At 43.0% G+C, this 26,182-nt stretch overlaps 1 protein-coding gene across 1 annotated transcript in view; it reads right to left on the bottom strand.

Annotated features, from left to right (window-relative positions):
- Positions 1-26,182, bottom strand: part of LOC143769950 (uncharacterized) — an 83,404-nt gene that overhangs the window by 32,769 nt on the left and 24,453 nt on the right. The gene's annotated exons all lie outside the window — the stretch shown is intronic.

Consider the following 26,182-nt stretch of genomic DNA (forward strand, 5'->3'; position numbering starts at 1 on the left):
TGGCAGTATGGGTTCATTGGGGAGGGTGTATGACTTTTTGGCGGTGTTACTATTTCCTTTTTGTAATATATACAGTATGTAAAAAAATCTAGAAGGATCTTATGCGTTAGGGTTGGCGGATTACACTAAATAAAATATAAATTAAAGTGCAATTGCAACCCGGAGTCCATCATGCAGAGATGTATAACTGCCGCTAATGTGAATAATGGCGGAACAAAGTAGTGAGCGTTAACCATAATCAGACTGCGTTGGACGGCCGTTGGGCGACGGCCGTTTTGCGCAACGGGTCTAGGTGTGATGACTAGTATACCCCGTTAAACGTCACAGGGATGATAGCACGTGGGTTGTGCTCGCTCTGCAACTAAACTGTGCTAACAGCACACAAGAATGAAGCAGATGCTGAGCCAATGGAAAGAACAAACCCCCGACGCTCTTCCTGAAAGATGTAGCCTGAAGGTTGGACTTGCTCTGTAACTCAACTTAACAGATGCTAAGCCAAGGGGAAGTTACCCAGTCCTAACCCTACCTGCTAACGAACGTACCCTCAGTGAATAGAGCGACACGTGCAGAGTGGTAGAGTATCCACTCACATACACCTCACATAAGTGATACTAGCACGACCGTGTGCGCCGCTGAGAGTCTTTTAAATGCTAGGCACCACCCCAAACAATCACGCCCAGTCTGTCGAGACATCGCCCACGGACCAATCCGGGACTGCCACATCACCAGAGCAGCTAACGTCCGACCACTAATGAGAAGATTCCACATCACGGACATGCTCAGTAAGGTGATCTCTGGACTTAGACTACGGAGTGCGTGGCTGCACCAGAATATCACTGGTTACCATAGACTTGGCTGGAGAGCCAGCAGTAACCAAATGTATAACATGAGCCTGAGCAAGACACTGGAACTGACGTCTGCTGAGCAGCACCTGGCTCAGACCTGAATGGGAGACCACATAAGCAGATAATGCTTGGAATCTATCCTGTCGCCTAACATGTGTTTAACAAAAAGATTGGTGTTGAACTTGTTTATGATTTTGAATATACATTTTCTTTATTTAAAAAAAAGAGGTCTTAAACAGCTGAACAGAAAAGATTTTGTGTTTGAGGAGACAGTGCTGACACTCCAAATTTTTTTAACTGAACCCCATTTTGTTTGTGAAGCCTATAGATCATTACAACGTTCTCCTTTTGGTAGAACTGAGTGGGCTTCCAGGGTGTGATTCAGTTGATTGGGTAACCAGTAGAATTAGCAGCAGGCTGAATTTATACCCGTCTAAGTCTCTCAATGATCAGTGGCCCGACGTTTCCATAAAATCTATCTAAAAATGATAATCAAAGGAATTGTTTATTTTTCTTTAAAGAATTCATGGTATAAATTCCCTCTCATGCTACAGCAACTAAAAATACATTGTTTTCATGATTCATATTGTAAAATAATTATTAGCAAATCATCAGGTTCAAAAGAAGCCTCAACACTTGTGATCACCGCTATCATCACTTTTTGTTTCATTTACTGAATGCACATTAGCGTTTTCCGTGTTGCCAATGTCATCACTATAAAAAAAAAATAACGGTCAGATTCGTGGAAACAAGCTGTGCTCATTTCTTTTACACTCTTCATCTCTCTCTACAAAAGCAGGAAGTGAACTCAAAGCTTTCCCATAACAAACGCAATATTAGGGAAATGCCAAACCAATGACTTTCCGCTTTCTTCATTATGTGTGGACTACTGCGAAGATGACATTTTCAACAATAATACCACCCAGAGCACATGATGATTGCACATGATTTTCAATGAGGTTTTACCGGTGTAAAGTCACACAATTTCCATCCTATGGGTAGAGGTGCATCGTAATACTCCTAATTTATCTTGCTGTCACACAGGAGCATCTACCCCGCACTTACTTATTGGGTAGCTGTAGAACAAAGACCACAACTAGGAAATATTCCTCTAATGACTGCATACAAAGGTGTCTCCTGAATTTATGGCTCAAAAAAAAAAAAAATTATATACTATATTGATTCTTGTAAGGCTGCTTTTCCACTTCCACCAGATGTCTTGACTTGGCCAAAGTCTGGAAGAGTAAAACCAGTGCTGATTGGCCGCAGTAATCCCTGGAAGAGCCACAACTGACATCACTGGAACGGCACCGGAGGGGAATATAAGTGTTATTTTACTGGGGGAAAAAATTGATTCAGATGGAGTTGTTAAGGGCTCTTTTACACATAAGTTCTTAATATATGTGCTATCCATTATTTTTTATAGATATATCACAGACCCATTACAATCCATGTGCCTTATCACAGAATCACATGTCCTTGATTTTATGAAAAGGAAAAAAAACACAAGGCGCCCCCAATGTGTCACACTGTATATGAATAAATACAGACTTTGTAGGGAATGTGCTCACCTATTGCAGTTGTGAAAATAGGTCACAACTCCCATGCAGGTGTAACCGTAGCAGCAGGTCTCCACAGAAATCCAAAAGGATGTTGGGGGTAGTAGTCTTAGGCAAAATGAAGACCGCGCTCACGGGATATATTTTAGATAGTTTATTTGAGCCTACGCGTTTCAAGAGCGTTCTTGCTCTCTTCCTCAGGGCATGTTTTACATGCCCTGAGGAAGAGAGCAAGAACGCTCTTGATTTTATGGAATGATTGTCCACTATGAAAAAAACTAACAAAAATGGAGACATCCTACCTTGATCATGTCATTTGCTTGCTGTCCATATTATACTTTTTAAATGGGTATAAATGGCTAAGAACAAGGATTCAACAAGTATTGTGAAAGAAGATGCATGGACCAAAAAAAAAAGACTTTTTTCATATGTGAGAGAAAAATTGTGTGTAAAACTGACTTTCACAAAATGATCTCAATGAAAAACAAATTTAAGGTATGTCAGCACAAGAACTTCATCAATCAAATATAAGGTCAAACGCAGCTCATCAAATTATTGGTTTGGTTGAGACTTTGCCCAATCCCCATTTTGAGAGTGAAGCTTATAATTATGGAACAAATCCCTTTGCTCTGCAGCAACAAAAGATAGTAAGTGCCCTGCTATTTCACCTTCTTCAAAAAAGATGATTCCCTGAAAGGCTCTTTTCCTCTTAAGCTTTTTGTAATAACATAGTTATTAAGGTTGAAGGAAGACTGTAAGTCCATCTAGTTCAACCCATAGCCTAACCTAACATGCCCTAACATGTTGATCCAGAGGAAGGCAAAAAAAAAACCATGTGGCAAAGAGTAACTCCACCATGGGGAAAAACATTCCTTCCCGACTCCACATACGGCAATCAGACTAGTTCCCTGGATCAACGCCTTATCAAGGAATCTAGTATATATACCCTGTAACATTATACTTTTCCAGAAAGGCATCCAGTCCCCTCTTAAATTTAATTAATGAATCACTCATTACAACATCATACGGCAGAGAGTTCCATAGTCTCACTGCTCTTACAGTAAAGAATCCGCGTCTGTTATTATGCTTAAACCTTCTTTCCTCCAGACGTAGAGGATGCCCCCTTGTCCCTGAATAACGTCCGTGTAGCCAGGGACTGGGCTATTTTAAGCCTACTTTGAGCCTCAGGTGTAGGATCATCTATCACGTTAACTTTAGGCTGCGTGAGTTCTTGAAATACTCCCTGATCTGCTGTTTCAGTTTTCGTTTTGCTCCTCGTTATTTCTCTAATATCCCTCTCAGGTAGGCCTTCATAGACTCCCAGACCATTGGAATAGATTCTGTTCCATTATTAATTTGGAAAAATTATTTGAGGTCTACGGACACTTTCTACATTTGTGATTTGTTGCCAGAACTGATTTAATCTCCAGAGCCTAGGGGAGTGTGTGCTCAATCTCAGTGAAACCCGAAGAGGACTGTGATCTGAGATAACTCTAGGCAAGTATTGAATATCTCCCACCAGGTGATCCATAGCTATATTCCCCAGCGCCAAATCTGTACGTGACAAGGAATTATGTGTTGTTGAATAACACGAGTATTGATAGGTATCAGGAAATCTATTTCTCTATAAAGCTACCAGCGCAACCTCTTTAATGAAGGATCCAAAAGGTGTTATGTTCCCTTCATCCCAATGGGAGTCCATAATGTTAACATCCCCAATAATCAAGAGCGGAGTCCCCTGGTTCAACGCAGATAAACCTAATATTTTTTACCTTACCAGTATATGATCTTAGCTGCACCTTAAGCTTGTTCCCACATGCCTGACTTCCACCAGGAAAACTGCTGATTGCACGAGCAATATCCTGAGGACATGCAGCTGGAAGACCAGATGAACATTTTTGCGTTAGGTCAATAAATAGAGATTTCTTTGAAGTGAAAAAATCACATAAACTACACATAAGTAACACGACTGGATTAAAGTGATATTTTTGCCTCCTACGAAAGAAGCTATAACCTTTTGTTACAAGAGTGACATTAAATTGTCTGGTCCATTATCCAGATCACTCACTCCAAGGCATCTCCATGTTACAACCTACGCTTATCTAAGCAGAACGTTAAAAGGGAGAGATGAGGCTAACCCTCTGGTTACTTTCCATGATGTATTTGTGAACCTGCACTAACAACTGATGAATTATTAGTCAAAGGATAATACATTGCATTATTTACCTATGAACATAGCACTACCTGTACTAAGAAGCACACAGTAAATTCATGAGGACATATAAAAGAGATATGTAAGATGTATTTTGCAATATAAGACAACAAATGCCAAGAAGATCATATCTCTTATCATATGGAAAGTAGGTTTTAACAGTAGAGGGGTATTTCCAGCACTTGAATATGTCATCACTTGTTCTCAATCAAGTAATCGGACTTCTGGGACCTCTACCGATCCCAAATTTAAAGGGGCTGTGGTGTTTATATAAAGCTGCGTCCCCTTCATTGTTTTTTTTCTAGCCACCAAACTGCTCAGGGAGCAGTCAAATGGGGCTTGTGTCAGTTTCCTACACAGCAGTGCCCCCTCATTTACAGGGTCCGCTGGAGTCCCACCGCTAATTTATAGCAGTTTTCAGTTTAGATTCCTGTAAGCTCAGAAGCTGCTGCGAGCGCAGAGCTGAAGTTTATGTCTATGATCTTGATTTATGTGTCTAGTCAACTAGGATGTCCTTGCTATGTAGCTATGTTGTGTAGTCTGTATGATGCACATTTCCCTTAATACTAACAGTTCCAATTCCTAGATTTATAACTTCCTAAATGATTTGTCAAGTGCATGTCAAGTAAAGATACTGTAGGTAAAGGGAATATTTCCAACAGCACGATGTCAGGTATTGCAGCTCCACACCATTTTACTTACAAGAGTGGTGCGCATCTAGGACAATCCATTTGTAAAGAAAGAGTGGGATGGCACTCACCGTCCTGTAAAATCCGTAGTTTATTAAGACATTAAAAAATCTTCAGCAGGGGAGCAATGTGTGGGATATAAGGACGACGGCCATTTCTCAAGGGACCTGTAGAAGCACAGCCGCGCGAAACGGCCATCATCCTTGTAACCCACACATTACTCCCCTGCTGAAGATTTTTTAGTGTCTCAAGCTACGGATTTTACAGGACGGTGAGTGCCATCCCACTCTTTCTTTACAAATGGACTTTCGGTGATGTTTTTTTCTGAATTGAGCACCTGTACGTCCAGGCATGTGAGCCTGCAGCGTCTGTGACCCCGTAGTTGGGTTAGTTGATTTGGCAGTGCAGCAGTGCGGATTGTTTGTTTCTTTGCAAATATGCATCTAAAACAATGCACTTTAAATTTTGAATGCACTCAGAATCAAATACATATGAGTGCTGTGAGACACCCTAAAGCTGGCTATACATATTTGATAGCTGAAAGCCATCTCAACCAATTTTCCCATACACAGAAGCTCTCATTCGTTCAAGTGCTCCCTTGTTCTCCATGAGAAAGCTGTCGACTAGCTTATCTCCGAAAAAACCATGCGTTTTGCAGTCTGAAATCAGACAAGCAAGATCGACATCTCCTCCAAGCATGACTCGGCCAGTGCCTCCATAAACATTAGACCACTGGTCAAACCCGTCAATATACAGTTGCGTCCATATATATTTGGACAGAGACAACATTTTTCTAATTTTGGTTATAGACATTACCACAATGAATTTTAAACAAAACAATTCAGATGCAGTTGAAGTTCAGACTTTCAGCTTTCATTTGAGGGTATCCACATTAAAATTGGATGAAGGGTTTAGGAGTTTCAGCTCTTTAACATGTGCCACACTGTTTTTAAAAGGGACCAAAAGTAATTGGACAGATTAAATAATTTTAAATAAAATGTTCATTTCTAGTACTTGGTTGAAAACCCTTTGTTGGCAATGACTGCCTGAAGTCTTGAACTCATGGACATCACCAGACGCTGTGTTTCCTCCTGTTTGATGCTCTGCCAGGCCTTCACTGCGGTGGTTTTCAGTTGCTGTTTGTTTGTGGGCCTTTATGTCTGAAGTGTAGTCTTTAACAAGTGAAATGCATGCTCAATTGGGCTGAGATCAGGTGACTGTCTTGGCCTTGTGAGGGCTGCATGATATGTTGGTGTTATAAAAGCAACAGGAAATCCATGAAATATGTCATGTTGTAAAGACATTTTTGACTATTTTGTTACTTTGACATTATAGATACTAGTAGCTGCGATACCGATAAAAGGGTCACAAATCCTCTGTTATATTTTTCTCGGACTGGACCAGCAGGTTGGATGGAATTTGAGTTATGGTGTTTTGTGTGTATTATTTTTCAGCATCACTGAACCACAAAGAAATAAGCAGGTAAACTTAGAACGGGTATCTTTATCATTGTTTTAGAATGTCTAGAAATGTCAGGTGTTTTCTATCTGTACAATTGCATTACATCCTCTATCTTTGTAAAATAAATGACCTGGATCTTTGACAAAATGCTAATATATATTTTATTTCATTTAAAACATTTCCAACCACTATGTAATGTCACCTGAAGTAATGCCCATTTCCTTCAAATAACAAAGGTGACGTAAAAATGATGAGAAAATTAAAAATCCCCTTGAAAACCACAGACCTGCGTAGGACCCATTTCCCTGAGGAATGTGCAGCATTGTCTACGTGGTGAACTTCTTTTAATAACATCCTCGTGATCAGAAATAGAGTCCGCTGCTGGGAACAACTTCACAGCATGGGTTTCCTTTTCTTGATCTTGGCTTCCTCTACTTTGAGGCTCAGGATGTGCTAGACAATCCTGATCTTCTTACTGCCTTTTGGCTGGAATTATCAGACCAGATGAGAGACAAGTCACCAATACGCTTTCGTTTTTATGTTAGGACGTTCTAGTAAATCCTATTAAATTATTTGGAAATGTGAAACAAATAAATTTAAAGGGCTATTAAATTGATAATATGCAAAAATGCCTTAATGGGTGTCTGTTTACACATACAGACCGAAGTAAATGATGCACACCGAGCAATCGCTCAGTGTACATAGCCTGCCATGGTTCCGAGCAGTGCAAGTCCTCTTTCCACAGGATTGTGCACTTCCGAGGACGATGATCTTTTGCACTGCGGAAAATATCATCTCACCTGACAAATGAGCGTTTTGTCTATTCTTCGGGTGATTGGCAGCCTGTTTACACTGAAAGATTAGTGCGAAACGAGCATTATTAATGGGAATCTGTCAGATGGATCAATCCTTCAAAGCCGTCTATATGGTCATGCAGGTCAAAGAGAGCTGAATAAAATGATACCTTGATATCTGCAATCCAATGTCCTATTCCAGAGAAATCCATGTCTTTCTTATATGTAAATGAGCTGTTCAGGGCGATGTGCCGGACACTGATCTTCCGGACAGTCTGCCTCCAGAGATTATTTTAAATTACAGGAGATGTTATCAGTGTGAGACATGTAATGACTGACAGTCTGCTCTCCGTTACAGCCCGTTTGTGTATTAAAAAAATGTGGATTTCTCTGGAATAAGACATACATCGGATCGAATATATCAAAGTATCATTTTATTCAGCTTCCTATGACCTACAGGCCCATCTAGATGGTTATGGAGGGTTAATCCTACTCACAGATTCCTTTTGCTTGTTCACTATTCTTTTTCAGTATAAATTCACCCTTACAAGTGGCAACCACTGCTCCATTCATACCTAGGCTGTCTCTAGTTCCAGATTAAATGCTTTACTACTCTTTAGGAACAGATTTACAATGCCAGTTTCTACCATCTTCCATCCAGCCATATCTATGTCCCTATAACAGGCAATGTGTCCCATTTTTACCATCTGTAATGTTTTACAAGTCCCAGAGTTCCTAACCTCGGCTGACTGCCATACTCCGCTACAGACGTTAGTCATGTTTTAATTGCATAAATCCTAACACCCTCAGCTCATATGCTCCAGGGTTATGAAACCTTCTTATAGTTTTGCATAGGGTTTAATTATACAGCATGAGTGAAAATCTGTCTTATTAGTATGTTAAGTTCACTGATGTATCACCAGTCAGGGAACTTAAATTAAGCAAACCTCAATGGCAACCATCTACTTTACTATGCTCTGCTGACCGGTCACCTTTATAGTGCTAAAAGGGGGTTTCTTTTTAAATTTCTCTTCTTCGGGGTCTTTGGAGACCCTGCTTACTTTATTTACATGTATCCTAAAAGGTCTATTATCCATAATATTGTACAATGTATCTATCATAAAAATTATAATGCTCCTTGTATATCTGAAATACTACTGTAATATTGAGTCATAGTGAAATACCAGTACATTTTTTTTTCCCCTCGGAGGAAATGATAGTTTTAATAAATGTGAATTCCTGCAGATAAAGATGTACAAATAAAATTAGGATGTTGAGTAAGTTATAGTATGTCCTCATGGGTTTTCTTTTAATTAAACCATACAATAGCCTGGGGCAGTGTTTAATATGTGTATTTAATTTCCATTGAAACATGACTTATTTCATTCTCGGGAATTTCTAGAATATGTTTTTGGACCCCTGAGCAGGTTCTCACATAAACATTCATATGTATGAGGGATGTCTGATTCTATGGTATGTCCACTAATTCCCATAAAGAAGCTGAAGTTCTTTAGTTCAGGATGAAAATATTATTGTAATGACGTTCTGTTCATGGTCACCTGGCAGTTCTGAAATGGCTGTCATGGACAGCCTGAGCGCAAACAACTCCACCTACCAGATTCCAGGGGTTGCCCTGACCTTCACCCTTTAACACCTGGAGAAAAATCTAGGGCTGGGGCCACATAATAAGCTGCTGTTCAGTGGTGCAGGCTGGCGTGAGGGGCCAGGTAGCCAAGTCAAAACAAAGAGGGCAGGAAAAAGTACAAAATCATAATACGTAAGAAAAGTCAGAAACACAAGCTGAAGTCAAAAACAAGGAAATTATACTATAAGGAGCTAAATAAACAGAAATAAACTAGAGGAGAACAAGGCTATATCTGGCAGCTTCCAGAAGTAAACTGGAAGCTTAAGTATGGTGTGGTGCTTTACAATTGCCTGGAGCAGGGATCTGATACAGCACATACACTCTTGCTGCCAGACTGGACAGAACCCACACCTATTCTATCAGACCGAACAGCACACACACTCTTACTGCCAGACTGGATGGCACTGCAGGTCCCAGCCTCCCTAATCTAAATGGCTGGACAGAGCTTGTGTTGTCTAGAACTTCTGTTCTCAACGTCTTTTTATCGCCACCTGCCGAACAAACATAGTGGCGCCTGGTGATGGAAGAAAACATTTCTGAAGTATTTCCTGGTGGAGATGGAAAGATGGGTTCTCTATACAGTGGTTTGTGAAAGTATTCACCCCCTTGGAATTTTTTCCGGTTTTGCTACCTCACAACCTGGAATTTCAAATCTTTTTTTAGGGCTTGCATCAGTTTACGTAGAGAACATACCTACAGGTGTGAACATTTGTTTTTTTAAATTGTGACACAAACAACAAATAAGACAAAATAACTGGAAACTTCAGTGTGCATATCTGTTCACCCCCTAAAGTCAGTACTTTGTAGAGCCTCCTTTTGCAGCAATTACAGTTTCAGTCGCTTTGGATACGTCTCTATGGGCTTTCAACATCTTGGCACTGGGATTTCGGCCTAAAGGCAAAAGTGCTCCAGCTCCTTCAAGTTAGATGGTTTCCTCTGGTGAACAGCAACCTTCAAGTCTGACCATAGATTCTCAATCGGTTTTAGGTCTGGGCTTAGACTAGGCTACTCCAAAATATTTACAACGTTTCCCCTTAAACCACTAGAGTGTTGCTTTAGCAGTATTCTTTGGGTCATTGTATTGTTGGAAGGTGAACCTCTGTCCCAGTTTCAAATCACTGACAGACTAAGGCCCCGTCTCACATAGCGAGATCGCTAGCGAGATCGCTGCTGAGTCACAAGTTTTGTGACGCAACAGCGACCTCAGTAGCGATCTCGCTATGTGTGACACGTACCAGCGATCAGGCCCCTGCTGCGAGATCGCTGGTCGTGTCGGAACGGCCTGGGCCGTTTTTTGATCGTTGAGGTCCCGCTGACATCGCTGAATCGGTGTGTGTGACACCGATCCAGCGATGTCTTCACTGGTAACCAGGGTAAACATCGGGTTACTAAGCGCAGGGCCGCGCTTAGTAACACGATGTTTACCCTGGTTACCAAAAAAAACAAACAGTACATACTCACCATCTGATGTCCGTCAGGTCCCTTGCCGTCTGCTTCCCACACTGACTGAGCGCCGCAAAGTGAAAGTGAAAGTACAGCACAGCGGTGACGTCACCGCTGCGCTCTGCTCTCACTGTACGGCGGCACTCAGTCAGAGCAGGAAGCAGACGGCAAGGGACCTGACGGACATCAGATGGTGAGTATGTACTGTTTGTTTTTTTTGGTAACCAGGGTAAACATCGGGTTACTAAGCGCGGCCCTGCGCTTAGTAACCCGATGTTTACCCTGGTTACCCGGGTGCTGCAGGGGGACTTCGGCATCGTTGAAGACAGTTTCAACGATGCCGAAGTCGTTCCCCTGATCGTTGGTCGCTGGAGAGAGCTGTCTGTGTGACAGCTCCCCAGTGACCACACAGCGACAAAACAGCGACGCTGCAGCGATCAGCATCGTTGTCTGTATCGCTGCAGCGTCGCTGTGTGTGACGGGGCCTTAAAGCAGGTTTTGCTCAAGAATATCTGTCATGTCCCATGATTTGGAAATCATACAGACAGTATTGTATCATTGTGTTGTATTGTGCCGTTTTGTTCCTATACAATAAGGTTTGCTCTCTTTAGAAGTTTGCCCTTCCTCTCTCCCTGTCTCTGATGTCAGTAACCCCTCCCTTCTTCCTCATTCATTGTCTATCAGCCATCTTAGAAGCTTATGTGTTTGCAGCCCTGTTTTTGAAAAGTCTTTTTTACCTGCGGTATGTGTGCACATGTGCAACAGTTCAGCTGAAAAATAATCCTTCTTCTGGAATCTTCACACCTGCCTCCTACAGTCGAGTTCAATCTATATGATAATATATCTACGTGTGAGTACTGATTTTATACAGAGAGACCCTAGAAATGGTATTTCAAGCGCCCTACATTTGCAGTCTAGCTATGAAGTCAGAATAATATTCCTGTATTTTGCACCATTCATTTTCCCTGTCCCTGCTGCTGAAAGGCATCCTCACAGCATGGTTCTTGGGGTGATGAGCGGTGTTGGTTTGGTGCCAGAGATAACATTTACCTTGGTGGCTAAGAAGTTAAATTTTGGTTTCAACTGACCACAGCACCTTGCTCCCTACATTTGGGGAGTCTCCCACGTCTTCTGGCAAAGTCAAAACGAGCCTTACAATTTTTGTGTGTAAGTAAAGGCTTTTGTCTACCCACTCTTCCATAAAGGCCACCTCTCTGGAGTGTACGGCTTATTGTGGTCGTATGGACAAATACTCCAGTCTCTGCTTAGGAACTCTGCAGCTCCTTCTGGGTTACCTTTAATTTCTGTGCTGCCTCTCTGAATAATGCCCTACCTCCCTGGACTGAGAGTTTTGGTGGACAGCTGTTTCTTGTCAGGTTTGTTCTGGTACCATGTTCCTTCCATTTAATGATAATGGTTTTGATGGTGCTTCCGGGGGATCATCAGAAATTGGGATTTTTTTTTCACCCAACCCTGAGTTAGACTGCTCAACAAATGTGTCCCTGACTTGTTTGGAGATCTCCTTGGTCTTCATGGTGTTGTTTGGCTAGGGGTGCCTCTTGCTTAACCCCTTCCCGACCCATGACGCCACATAGGCGTCATGAAAACCCGTGCCAATCCGACCCATGACGCCTATGTGGCGTCATGGAATGATCGCGTCCCTGCAGATCGGGTGAAAGGGTTAACTCCTATTTTACCCGATCTGCAGGGAGAGGGGGAGTGTTGCTTCAGCCCAGGGGGGGTGGCTTCACCCCCCCGTGGCTACGATCGCTCTGATTGGCTGTTGAAAGTGAAACTGCCAATCAGAGCGATTTGTAATATTTCACCTAAAAAACAGGTGAAATATTACAATCCAGCCATGGCCGATGCTGCAATATCATCGGCCATGGCTGGAAAACCTGAAGTGACCACCCCCCACCCCACCGATCGCCCCCCCCACCGCTCCGTTATGGGGTCCGGTCCCCTCCGTCCTGTGCTCCGCTGCCCCGTGCTCCTGCCCGCTCCCCCGTCCTGCTGTCCGCTCCCCCCGTCCTCTGATCACCCCCCCTGTGCTCAGATCCACCCCCCCACCACCCCTTCATACTTACCGATCCTCCCGGTGTCCGGCCGTCTCCTCGCTGGGCGCCGCCATCTTCCAAAATGGCGGGCGCATGCTCAGTACGCCCGCCGGCCGGCAGATTCCTTACAGGTACATTTTGATCGCTGTGGTAGGTTCTACCACAGCGATCAAAATAAAAAAAATAATAAATAAACCCCCCCCTTTATCACCCCCATAGATAGGGACAATAATAAAATAAAGAAAATATTTTTTTTTTTTTTTCCCACTGTGGTTAGGGTTAGAACTAGGGTTAGGGTTAGAACTAGGGTTAGGGTTACGGGTAGGGTTATGGCATGTGCGGATTTGGCAGCGGATCCGCAGCGGATCGGCCGCGGATCCGCAGCGGATCGGCCGGGGATCCGCAGCGGATCGGCCGCGGATCCGCAGCGGATCGGCCGCGGATCCGCAGCGGATCGGCCGCGGATCCGCAGCGGATCGGCCGCTGCGAATTCGTAGCAGTTTTCCATCAGGTTTACAGTACCGTGTACACCTATGGAAAACCAAATCCGCTGTGCCCATGGTGCGGAAAATTCCGTGCAGAAACGCTGCGTTGTATTTTCCACAGCATGTCAATTCTTTGTGCGGATTCTGCAGCGTTTTACACCTGTTCCTCAATAGGAATCCGCAGGTGAAATCCGCACAAAAAAACACTGGAAATCTGCTGTAAATCCGCAGGTAAAACGCAGTGCCTTTTACTTGCAGATTTTTCAAAAGTCGTGCGGAAAAATCTCACACGAATCCGCTACGTGGGCACATACCCTTAGGGTTAGGGTTGGAATTAGGGCTAGGGTTGGAATTAGGGTTACGGGTGTGTTGGGGTTAGGGTTGTGGTTAGGGGTGTGTTGGGGTTAGGGTTGGGATTAGGGTTATGGCTACAGTTGGGATTAGGATTAGGGGTGTGTTGGGGTTAGTGTTGAAGTTAGAAATGAGGGGTTTCCACTGTTAGGGCACATCAGGGGTCTCCAAACGCAACATGGCGCCACCATTGATTCCAGCCAATCTTGCATTCAAAAAGTCAAATGGTGCTCCCTCCCTTCCAAGCCCCGACGTGTGCCCAAACAGTGGTTTACCCCCACATTTGGGGTACCAGCGTACTCAGGACAAACTGGGCAACAACTGTTGGGGTCCAATTTCTCCTGTTACCCTTGCAAAAATAAAAAATTACTTGCTAAGACATAATTTTTGAGGAAAGAAGAATTATTTTTTATTTTCACGGCTCTGCGTTGTAAACTTCTGTGAAGCACTTGGAGGTTGAACGTGCTCATCACACATCTAGATAAGTTCCTTGGGGGGTCTAGTTTCCAAAATGGGGTCACTTGTGGGGTGTTTCTACTGTTTAGGCACATCAGGGGCTCTGCAAATGCAACGTGACGCCCGCAGACCATTCCATCAAAGTCTGCATTTCAAATGTCACTACTTCCCTTCCGAGCCCTGACGTGCGCCCAAACAGTGGTTTACCCCCACATATGGGGTATCACTGTACTCACAACAAACTGGGCAACAAACATTGGGGCCCAATTTCTCCTGTTACCCTTGTGAAAATAAAAAATTGCTTGCTAAAACATCTTTTTTGAGGAAAGAAAAATGATTTTTTATTTTCACGGCTCTGTGTTGTAAACTTCTGTGAAGCACTTGGAGGTTGAACGTGCTCATCACACATCTAGATAAGTTCCTTGGGGGGTCTAGTTTCCAAAATGGGGTCACTTGTGGGGTGTTTCTACTGTTTAGGCACATCAGGGGCTCTGCAAATGCAACGTGACGCCCGCAGACCATTCCATCAAAGTCTGCATTTCAAATGTCACTACTTCCCTTCCGAGCCCTGACGTGCGCCCAAACAGTGGTTTACCCCCACATATGGGGTATCACTGTACTCACAACAAACTGGGCAACAAACATTGGGGCCCAATTTCTCCTGTTACCCTTGTGAAAATAAAAAATTGCTTGCTAAAACATCTTTTTTGAGGAAAGAAAAATGATTTTTTATTTTCACGGCTCTGTGTTGTAAACTTCTGTGAAGCACTTGGGGGTTGAATGTGCTCATCACACATCTAGATAAGTTCCTTGGGGGGTCTAGTTTCCAAAATGGGGTCACTTGTGGGGTGTTTCTACTGTTTAGGCACATCAGGGGCTCTGCAAATGCAACGTGACGCCAGCAGAGCATTCCATCAAAGTCTGCATTCCAAAACGTCACTACTTCCCTTCCGAGCCCCGGCATGTGCCCAAACAGTGGTTTACCCCCACATATGGGGTATCACCGTACTCAGGAGAAACTGGACAACAACTTTTGGGGTCCAATTTCTCCTGTTACCCTTGCAAAAATAAAAAATTCTGGGCTAAAAAAATATTTTTGAGGAAAGGAAACACATTTATTATTTTCACGGCTCTGCGTTATAAACTTCTGCGAAGCACTTGGGGGTTCAAAGTGCTCACCACACATCTAGATTAGTTCCTTGGGAGGTCTAGTTTCCAAAATGGGGTCACTTGTTAGGGAGCTCCAATGTTTAGGCACACAGGGGCTCTCCAAACGTGACATGGTGTCCGCTAATGATTGGAGCTAATTTTCCATTCAAAAAGCCAAATGGCGTGCCTTCCCTTCCGAGCCCTGCCGTGTGCCCAAACAGTGGTTTACCCCCACATATGGGGTATCATCGTACTCAGGACAAACTGGACAACAACATTTGGGGTCCAATTTCTCCTATTACCCTTGGAAAATTAAAAAATCCTGGGCTAAAACTCATTTTTGAGGAAAGAAAAATTATTTTTTTATTTTCACGGCTCTGCGTTATAAACTTCTGTGAAGCACCTGGGGGTTATAAGTGCTCACTATGCATCTAGATAAGTTCCTTGGGGGGTCTAGTTTCCAAAATGGGGTCACGTGTAGGGGAGCTCCAATGTTTAGGCACACAGGGGCTCTCCAAACGCGACATGGTGTTCGCTAACGATTGGAGCTAATTTTCCATTCAAAAAGTCAAATGGCACGCCTCCCCTTCCGAGCCTTGCCGTGCACCCAAACAGTGGTTTACCCCCACATATGAGGTATCAACATACTCAGCAGAAATTGCCCAACAAATTTTAGGATCCATTTTATCCTGTTGCCCATGTGAAAATGAAAAAATTGAGGCTAAAAGAAATTTTGTGTGAAAAAAAAGTACTTTTTAATTTTTACGGATCAATTTGTGAAGCACCTGAGAGTTTAAAGTGCTCACTATGCTTCTAGATAAGTTCCTTGGGGGGTCTACTTTCCAAAATGGGGTCACTTGTGGGAGCGCTCCAATGTTTAGGCACACGGGGGCTCTCCAAACGTGACATGGTCTCTGCTAGCGATGGAGATCATTTTTCATTCAAAAAGTCAAATGGCGCTCCTTCCCTTCCGAGCCTTACCATGTGCCCAAACAGTGGTTTACCCCCACATGTGAGGTATCAGTGTACTCAGGAGAAATTGTCCAACAAATTTTAGGATCCATTTTATCCTGTTGCCCATGTGAAAATGAAAAAATTGAGGCTAAAATAATTTTTTTGTGAAAAAAAAGTACTGTTTAATTTTTACGGATCAATTTGTGAAGCACCTGGGGGTTTAAAGTGCTCACTATGCTTCTAGATAAGTTCCTTGGGGGGTCTAGTTTCCAAAATGGGGTCACTTGTGGGGGAGCTCCAATGTTTAGGCACACGGGGGCTCTCCAAACGCGACATGGTGTCCGCTAAAGATTGGAGCCAATTTTTCATTCAAAAAGTCAAATGGCGCTCCTTTCCTTCCAAGCCCTGCCGTATGCCCAAACAGTGGTTTACCCCCACATATGAGGTATCAGCGTACTCAGGACAAATTGGACAACATCGTTCGTGGTCCAGTTTTTCCTTTTACCCTTGGGAAAATAAAAAAATTATTGCTAAAAGATCATTTTTGTGACTAAAAAGTTAAATGTTCATTTTTTCCTTCCATGTTGCTTCTGCTGCTGTGAAACACCTGAAGGGTTAATAAACTTCTTGAATGTGGTTTTGAGCACCTTGAGGGGTGCAGTTTTTAGAATGGTGTCACTTTGGGGTACTTTCAGCCATATAGAACCCTCAAACTGACTTCAAATGTGAGGTGGTCCCTAAAAAAAATGGTTTTGTAAATTTTGTTGTAAAAATGAGAAATCACTGGTCAAATTTTAACCCTTATAACTTCCTAGCAAAAAAAAATTTGTTTCCAAAATTGTGCTGATGTAAAGTAGACATGTGGGAAATGTTATTTATTAACTATTTTGTGTCACATAACTCTCTGGTTTAACAGAATAAAAATTCAAAATGTGAAAATTGCGAAATTTTCAAAATTTTCGCCAAATTTCCGTTTTTTTCACAAATAAACTCAGAAATTATCGACCTAAATTTACCACTAACATGAAGCCCAATATGTCACGAAAAAACAATCTCAGAATCGCTAGGATCCGTTGAAGCGTTCCTGAGTTATTACCTCATAAAGGGACACTGGTCAGAATTGCAAAAAACGGCAAGGTCATTAAGGCCAAAATAGGCTGGGTCATGAAGGGGTTAATGGTGTTGCAGCCTCTCTGGCTTTTCAAAAAAAAAGTGTGCATATACTGATAGACCATGTGACACTTACATTTCATACATGTGGACTTCCTTTCTTTAATCATGTGACTTATGAAGGTAATTGCTTTCACCAGAAATGTTTAGGGGCTTCATATGCATGAATATGTATGAATACATATGCACATGCCAATTTTTAGTTATTTGTTCCCATAACTGTAATTTATGCTTTTTCTCACTTCACCAACTTAGACTATTTTGTGCTGATGCATCACACAAACAGGATGTAATGTAACAAAAGATGAAAAAAGCAAATGGGGTGAATACTTTTGCAAGCCACTGGAACTAGTAAAGAAACCCCAGTATTTATATGTCATATGACAAAGGTGTCATGTGCTTTACAAAGCCATTTTATGTTCCTTTTTCATTCTTTCTACTTATTTCTCACCTTTTCTCTTTCCATTCAGCAGATTGTGTTTTTCTGATTTCATATATCCTTAAATTGCATCTATAGAATTATATTGTCATATATTTATATAGATCATTTCTGTAAAGGTACCTTCACACTGAACAACTTAACGATAACGATAGCGATCCGTGACGTTGCAGCGTCCTGGATAGCGATATCGTTGTGTTTGACACGCAGCAGCGATCAGGATCCTGCTGTGACATCGTTGGTCGGAGCTAGAAGGCCAGCACCTTATTTCGTCGCTGGATCACCCGCTGACATCGCTGGATCGGTGTGTGTGACGCGGATTCAGCGATGTCTTCACTGGTAACCAGGGTAAACATCGGGTTACTAAGCGCAGGGCCGCGCTTAGTAACCCGATGTTTACCCTGGTTACCAATGTAAGTGTAAAAAAACCAAACACTACATACTTACATTCCGGTGTCTGTCGGGTCCCCCGGCGTCCGCTTCCCTGCACTGTGTCAGCGCCGGCCGGCCGTAAAGCAGAGCACAGCGGTGACGTCACCGCTCTGCTTTAGGGCCGGCGCTGACACAGTGCAGGGAAGCGGACGCCGGGGGACCCGACAGACACCGGAATGTAAGTATGTAGTGTTTTTTTTTTTTTTACATTTACACTGGTAACCAGGGTAAACATCGGGTTACTAAGCGCGGCCCTGCGCTTAGTAACCCGATGTTTACCCTGGTTACCCGGGGTCTTCGGCATCGTTGGTCGTTGGAGAGCTGTCTGTGTGACAGCTCTCCAGCGACCACACGACGAAACAGCGACTCTGCAGCGATCGGCATCGTTGTCTATATCGCTGCAGCGTCGCTTAATGTGACGGTACCTTAAGAGAAATGTGTGATCGGCTGTGAGTAATCTCTTGATGTCACAGAGTACACGTATCATTCAATCCTTTAATACCGTTTAATTTTCATTTCAATGTTTACAATGTTCTCGCAAGATTGATGTCGTTTTAACTGAATGTTTAACAAAGCGCAATATCTCTGATCACAATTTTCTTTTTCTTCTGAAGATAAATTACATGATTGCTTTTAAAGCCCGGGCGATGATAAAGGCTGAGCAGAAAACAACAATCTGTCAGCGCAGAGGATAAACCTGAGCTTCTGAAGTATAGAAGCAGCAGGAGCTGGAGCCAGGCCAGGCTGCTTATAAAGCCTCATTCAACAAAGATGCCTTTATTGGCCTGAAACATAAATAATTTAATCAATGTCGAACCTGTGTTGAAAAATGTAGCGTGTTGTACGATGCAAAAGTTACAGGGTAGGACAAAGCAATTGCATTCTTCATGGACTGCAAAGACTTTGAAATCATCTTTAAATATGATATAATGGGAGTTCTGTGTCTTATGTCCAGCTTGTCTGTCATGTGTGGCCTCCAATGCCTGCTAATTACTACACGTGAAGGGGCCACGTAGAGAGAAGGAATGCCGCACGAACAGTTGGGCCTAAGGAACAATGTATGTGCGGCCTAATGATTAGAAGTCAGTGCTCTTACAAGGAACATACAAAAGACCCAGGAACCTTTCTTAATCCCTTTGGTTCAAGAACATTTTGCCATAGAATGAGTCAAAGACGGCAAATATGTATACTCTTGTATTATATATATACACTCACTGGCCACTTTATTAGGTACACCTGTCCAACTTCTTGTTAACACTTAATTTCTAATCAGCCAATCACATGGCGGCAACTCAGTGCATTTAGGCATGTAGACATGGTCAAGACAATCTCCTGCAGTTCAAACCGAGCATCAGTATGGGGAAGAAAGGTGATTTGAGTGCCTTTGAACGTGGCATGGTTGTTGGTGCCAGAAGGGCTGGTCTGAGTATTTCAGAAACTGCTGATCTACTGGGATTTTCACGCACAACCATCTCTAGGGTTTACAGAGAATGGTCCGAAAAAGAAAAAAAATCCAGTGAGCGGCAGTTCTGTGGGCGGAAATGCCTTGTTGATGCCAGAGGTCAGAGGAGAATGGGCAGACTGGTTCGAGCTGATAGAAAGGCAACAGTGACTCAAATCGCCACCCGTTACAACCAAGGTAGGCCCAAGAGCATCTCTGAACGCACAGTGCGTCGAACTTTGAGGCAGATGGGCTACAGCAGCAGAAGACCACACCGGGTACCACTCCTTTCAGCTAAGAACAGGAAACTGAGGCTACAATTTGTACAAGCTCATCGAAATTGGACAGTAGAAGATTGGAAAAACGTTGCTTGGTCTGATGAGTCTCGATTTCTGCTGCAACATTCGGATGGTAGGGTCAGAATTTGGCGTAAACAACATGAAAGCATGGATCCATCCTGCCTTGTATGGAGCATCTTTGGGATGTGCAGCCGACAAATCTGCGGCAACTGTGTGATGCCATCATGTCAATATGGACCAAAATCTCTGAGGAATGCTTCCAGCACCTTGTTGAATCTATGCCACGAAGAATTGAGGCAGTTCTGAAGGCAAAAGGGGGTCCAACCCGTTACTAGCATGGTGTACCTAATAAAGTGGCCGGTGAGTGTATATGAGTCAGTGTTAGTTTAACGGATTCCTTATAATGTAATCAAACACTATTCATATGTCCATTGGTATTTTAATGTAGAATATACAGTGTCAGAGGCCTGAGTAATGTTCACATTATCACATCAGAAATTAAGAATAAAATTCTTAGGTTTGTGCAAACTGCGCCTTTGTTCTCTGTTGGGCGGCTATGTGTCTGCTTATTTTTTTTTACTATATAAGAAAGAGCAGCAGACTTCACTTTCCTATACATTGGGCCGACAAAAAGATATGTACTGAGTGGTACAAGTTGTTTCACATGCAAAGTCAATTACACCATAAGCGCCACATGTCTAAAAATCCTCCAGCTGTCATTCTATTTTTCTCCAAAATGCATTACTAACACGACATATAGTACTTGGAGAGGTTCATGGTATACCACTATGTGGTACTTTGAAGCTATGAAATCTTCAGGATACCCATTACTTAGGCCATAGTCGCGGATTTTGGCATGCTCTCCCGATCGTCTAATATGCATAGAGACCTTCCAACTCTACTGAGACAACATCCAATGTCCGACTACCAACCTTTTTTTTTTTTTTTTAGGCAAGAGGAGGGAATGATCCTATGAAGACAGAGAGAGATAGCTGCTTATCATAATATTGGCTGAGCCATTACTCATCTGACAGGTATTATGTATGTATGAGGCCCCTTAGTTGTGGAAGCACACTTTAAGTAGACCTGCAGCTCAAAACCTGGTAGGGAGGGACGACGCTCCAGCACAAAACCTGGGATGGAGGACAGAGCTGCAGCACAAAATCTGGGAGGGAGGACTGAACTGCAGCACAAAAAGAAATAGGAAGGCGGACAAAACGTCATCTTGATTTTCTGATGAGATAAGTGTATTTCTACAGCTGCCCATACACATTCTCCCAATCCCCCCATCATATGTTAACGTCTGGCTCATAAAAACTGACAATCATCATTCAGATGAGGTTTGGAATGAAAAATGAATCAGTAAAAATGGTGACATCATGTCAACAGTATAAGGCTATATTCAACAGTAGTGTTACCTGTGAAAATTAATCAAATCCCAAATGACTTATAACAAGGGGAGAGTCATTGTCCTTTTTTTCACTTGGTTTCATAAATAAGCCCTTGTGCCAAATGTGTTATAAATGAAAATATATATTTAAAAAATCAGATTTCAGCCACTATTGTTCCTGTGTTACGTAGAAGAAGAACATGGTGATCTGTGTGGTTTTGATGAGCCTCCATCCCTCTTCCTTTACTGTAGTCTATGATAGAAGTGCATGCTAAACATCCTCCTTTCACCAAGATCAGCTAGTTATAAATATAAATGCCTTTATAAATGTTTGCATGAAGATCCTATCAATTGATGCTTACCGTAGTGTCGGACATGTAGCTGCCGTGGTAGGACCTTTGGAGAAAGAGGGCACAGGCTTGCTTAGTTCCATTAGCTTTGCTGCTGAGTAGCAAGAACCGGTGCAGAACTCTCCAAAAAAGCTGTACAGAAGAACGCAAACACCAAGTCTACCAGTCATGGGTAAAAAATCCACATTATTTATTGCCCCTTCTCTTTTATTTATACCACTGTTGATGTTGTATATAGAATAAAAATGTAGTGTTATAGAGAATATGACTTTGGCTTTGCTACAGCAAACAGACATTGAGTAACAGGTTTAGTTGCCCAGTTAAATAAGCTCCATTACAGCAACGTTCCGCCACATTTTAGTGGTTTGGATGCTACACTTACTTGGGCAGCTCAAATATTTTTCTTTGTCAGAAAGACATTATTTGTCAGATGTCCAGAATGCAGGCATTCAATAGCAGTACCTGTCAATGATTAACTACTATCAGCTGCTATATTGTTGGCCAGCCTCTCCCTTTCCCTGTGCTTTGCTTCTTTCTGAATTAAACATAAGAAATGGTTCTGGGTGAACTTTACTCACCTAAAACGATTATTTAGATTACATTTGTAACATGGACAGGATTTGTGGTGTGTAGTGAATAAACTTTAACAGCAAGGATTTAGGTAAATATTGTATCCTGACAAGAGCGGGTAAGGCATATGTGCATGATATTGTTTGCGTAATGAATCACATAAGTGATGGTATGTTAAGCTGGCCATACACATTTAATGTATATTATCAAACCAACAAGCCCAGAAAGGCATCTACTGTGTATAGGGGGCCTCCTGACTCTTCCCTGACAGCAAATAATGAGTCCCATGAGGACATACCTGCACGTATGTACGGCTAGGAAAGATAGGCACTCATAATAATGAGTGGGGAAAATGCACCAAAAAAAGCATGTTAAAAAGGCTCATTTTTGCCTCTGAATTTTTCCTGACAAAAGATGCAGAAATTTCTGCACCAAATACATAACGTGTGTGCATACAGTGGGGAAAATAAGTGTTTGATACTCTGCTGGTTTTGCAAGTTTTCCCACCTACAAAGAATGGAGAGGTCTGTAATTTTTATCATAGATACACTTTAACTGTGAAAAACAGAATCTAAAAATAAAAATCAGAAAATCACATGGACGGAGGCTAAAGATCTACAATAACCTCTCAGCCTCCTCTGAGTGTAAACTAAAATGCTCATTTTTCAGTTATGGAGGAACGTACATGGAAAGGTATTGCTGGACTTGTCACTGACAAATAAACATGCATATATAAGTAGTTTTGAGGGGGTGAAATCCTGCTGACAGATTTAACCCCTTAACGACCGCCGATACGCCTTTTAACGGCGGCAGTTAAGGGTACTTAAACCACAGCGCCGTTAATTAACGGCGCTGTGGAAAAAGTGAATAGCGCCCCCCAGAGTCGGATTTTCTCTGGGGTCTCGGTTGCCGGGGGTAGCCAAGACCCCAGAGAACATGATTCGGGGGGGTTTTACCGACCCCCGAGTTGCGATCGCCGGTAATCGGCGGTCGCAACAAATTAAAAAAAAAAACGTGATTTGCCATTTAATTTCTCTGTCCTCCGATGTGATCGCAGCCGTAAGATCTTTGGGGTCTCGGCTGGCGGGGGTAGCCGAGACCCCAAAGAACATGATCGGTTTTTACCAACCCCTGTTTTGCGATCGCCGGTAATTAACTGTTTACCGACGACTGCAAAAAAAAAAAAAGTGATGTCATTATCTGTTCTCTGATGTGATTGCACATCAGAGGACAGAGAAATAGAGGGATCTTCCTGCTTCTTCTGCTGGCCGCCGGCTTCTTGCTCCGGTAGGAAAATGGTGGGCGCATGCGCAGTGCGCCCGCCATGATCTGCCGGCCGGCAGAGGAAGATTCTTCCTCTTGTTTTATTTTGGTCACTGTGAGATCCTATCACAGTGATCAAAATAAAAGAAATAGTAAATAACCCCCCCCCCCCTTTATCACCCCCTTAGTAAGGAAAAAATAATAAAATTTAAAAAAGTATGTATTTCTATTTTCCATTTAGGGGTAGGGTTAGGATATGTGCACACGTAGAATGGTTCTCTGCGGATTTTTCTGCAGCGGATTTGATAAATCCGCAGGGCCAAAACGCTGCGTTTTTCCTGCGGATTTATCACGGATGTACCGCGGTTTTTGTGCGGATTCCCCTGCGGTTTTGCACCTGCGGTTTTCTATTATGGAGCAGGTGTAAAACCGCTGCGGAATCCGCTGAAAGAATTGACATGCTGCGGAATGTAAACCGTTGCGTTTCCGCGTAGTTTTTTCCGCAGCATGGGTACTGCGTTTTATGTTTCCCATAGGTTTACATTGTACTGTAAACTCACGGGAAACTGCTGCGGACCCGCAGCTGCGGAAACGCTGCGGATCCGCAGCTGCGGAAACGCTGCGGATCCGCAGCAAAATCCGCAACGTGTGCACATAGCCTTAGGGCTAGGGTTAGGGCTGGGGCTAAAGTTAGGGTTGGGGCTAGATTTAGGGCTAAAGTTACGGTTTGGGCTAAAGTTAGGGCTAGGGTTGGGGCTAAAGTTAGGGTTAGAGTTAGGATTAGGGTTTGGATTAGGGTTGGCATTAGGGTTACATTTGGGATTATGGTTAGGTTTGGGATTAGGGTTAAGGTTAGGGTTGGGAGTAGGGATAGGGGTGTATTGGGATTAGGGTTAGGTTTTGAGGTTAGGGTTGAGATTAGGATTAGGGGTGTGTTGGGTTTAGGGTTTTGATTAGGGTTATGGTTAGCTTTGGGATTAGGGTTAGGGGTGTTTTGGGGGTTAGGGTTGTGATTAGGATTATGGATCGGGTTGGGATTAGGGTTAGGGGTGTGTTGGGGTTAGGGTTGGAGTTAGAATTGGGGGGTTTCCACTGTTTAGGTACATCAGGGGGTCTAAACGCCGCAGCCAGTTTTGCGCTCAAAAAGTCAAATGGTGCTCCCTCTCTTCTGAGCTCTGCCGTGTGCCAAAACAGTGGTTTACCCCCACATATGGGGCATCAGCGTACTCGGGATAAATTGGACAACAACTTTTGGGGTCCAATTTCTCCTGTTACCCTTGTGAAAATAGAAACTTGGGGGCTAAAAAATATTTTTTGTGGAAAAAAAAATATTTTTTATTTTCACGACTCTGCATTATAAACTTCTGTGAAGCACTTGGGGGTTCAAAGTTCTCACCACACATCTAGATAAGTTCCTTGGGGGGTCTTGTTTCCAAAATGGGGTCTCTTGTGGGAGGTTTCTACTGTTTAGGTACATCAGGGGCTCTGCAAACGCAACATAACGCCCGCAGACCATTCTATAAAAGTCTGCATTCCAAAACGGCGCTCCTTCCCTTCCGAGCTCTGCCATGCGCCCAGTGGTTTACCCCCACATATGGGGTATCAGCCTACTCAGCATAAATTGCACAATACATTTTGGGGTCCAATTTCTCTTGTTAACCTTGTGAAAGTAAAAATTTGGGGGTGAAAAGATCATTTTTGTGGAAAAAATATGATGATTTTTTTTATTTTCATGGCTCTACATTATAAACTTCTGTGAAGCAGTTGGGGGTTCATAGTGCTTACCACACATCTAGATAAGCTCTTTGGTGGGTCTAGTTTCCAAAATGGGGTCACTTGTGGGGGGTTTCTACTGTTTAGGTACATCAGGAGCTCTGCAAATGCAACATGACGCCCGCAGACCATCCCATCAAAGTCTGCATTCCAAGCGGCGCTCCTTCCCTTCCGAGCCCTGATGGGTGCCCAAACAGTGCTCTCCCCCCCACATATGGGGTATCAGCATACTCAGGACAAACTGGTCAACAGATTTTGGGGTCCAATGTCTCCTGTTACCCTTGAGAAAATAAAAAATTGCAGGCTAAAAAAATCATTTTTGAGGAAAAAAAAATGATTTTTTATTTGTTATAAATTTCTGTGAAGCACTTGGGGGTTTAAAGTGCTCACCACACATCTAGATAAGTTCCTTAAGGGGTCTAGTTTCCAAAATGGGGTCACTTGTGGGGGGTTTCTACTGTTTAGGCACATCAGGGGCTCTCCAAACACGACATGGTGTCCGATCTCAATTCCAGCCAATTCTACATTGAAAAAGTAAAACGGCACTCCTTCCCTTCCAAGCTCTGCGGTGCGCCCAAACAGTGGTTTACCCCCACATATGGGGTATCGACGTACTCAGGAGAAATTGCACAACAACTTTTGTGGTCTAATTTCTCCTGTTACCCTTGTGAAAATAAGAATTTGTGGGCGAAAAGATCATTTTTGTGTAAGCAAATGCGATTTTTTATTTTCACGGCTCTACTTTATAAACTTCTGTGAAGCACTTGGGGGCTCAAAGTGCTCACCACACATCTAGATAAGTTCCTTAAGGGGTCTAGTTTCCAAAATGGTGTCACTTGTGGAGCGTTTCCACTGTTTAGGCACATCAGGGGCTCTCTAAACGTGACATGGCATCCAATCTCAATTCCAGCCAATTCTGCATTGAAAAAGTCAAACGGCGCTCCTTCTCTTCCAA

Source organism: Ranitomeya variabilis, chromosome 4 (genome assembly GCF_051348905.1).
Source record: "Ranitomeya variabilis isolate aRanVar5 chromosome 4, aRanVar5.hap1, whole genome shotgun sequence".
Classification (NCBI taxonomy): Eukaryota; Metazoa; Chordata; class Amphibia; order Anura; family Dendrobatidae; genus Ranitomeya; species Ranitomeya variabilis.